The following is a 1,193-nucleotide window of genomic DNA, read 5'->3' on the forward strand; positions in this document are numbered from 1 at the left end:
TAGCTACACTAATTACACAAACTACAAGAAAAAAATCAGAAGATTCCAGTGAGGTATCCTCGGCTAAGGGTCGACATATGAAACTTCCCCTTTTGAACAATTATACAAGACTGTGCTTAAACTGACACACAATATTTTTAGCGCAACGCAAACTGACTTTCAAAAATCCCTACAAAAGAATGGCCCTGACTAACATTAACCTATACGTTTCACAAATCACTTACCTCACAAAAATCTGGGTTACTCGAGCTACTGCAATAAAGCGAGCGCCACTACTGCCAGCTAAATAAAAGATTCAAACTACAGAAGGCACTAACTACTGATAGGCATAGTTAGCAAATGAAAGAATTTAATACAGAACAAACACTGTATTTACCTTAATATTCATAATATATATAGCAGTTCATGACAGTCTTACAAATTTCAAAACTCCGCCATCTCTCTCCCCACATCCATCACTGCTGGCGGCTCACCTCCAACTGCGCAACGCTACGCGCTGTTCACGTCCAGCTGCCCAACACTACAATGGCAGACAACAATGCAAACCAACAATGCAAACTAGCCACAGACTGCACACAGCACAGCCAGTGATTTTCATACAGAGCGCTACGTAACTTTGGCAATAAGAAAACATAAACAGCCTACTTACAATTGATAAGATAGTGCAGCTCATGGATCGCTGGTTCAAGCCTCGCCTTAGTCATTTATTTTTTCGTTCTATTTGAAATACATACATCTCGTAATTGTTATATTCAACATTTTTTGTGAATAATGGACGTATTTTTGCTTCTAATTGCGTATTGCACTAGAAATTCCTGTTTTCATTTCAGATATAAATTCTTAATTATCGACGTTATATCAAAGATTGTTGGTAAAGGTTGCTTAAACTAAGAAAACATAACAATTTAATTCTTATGGCAAAAATGGAAAACCAAATACTATGTCCATTGTTTTATACAACAGATGTAGTCTCACGAGCCGCGCGGGATTAGCCGAGTGGTCTGAGGCGCTGCAGTCATGGACTGTGCGGCTGGTCCCGGCGGAGGTTCGAGTCCTTCCTCGGGCATGGGTGTGTGTGTGTTTATGTTTAGGGTAATTTAGGTTAAGTAGTGTGTAAGCTTAGGGACTGATGACCTTAGCAGTTAAGTCCCATAAGATTTCACACACATTTGGACCTTTTTTTTTTTTTTTTA

The sequence above is a fragment of the Schistocerca americana genome, chromosome X, assembly GCF_021461395.2.
Source record: "Schistocerca americana isolate TAMUIC-IGC-003095 chromosome X, iqSchAmer2.1, whole genome shotgun sequence".
Taxonomy (NCBI): Eukaryota; Metazoa; Arthropoda; class Insecta; order Orthoptera; family Acrididae; genus Schistocerca; species Schistocerca americana.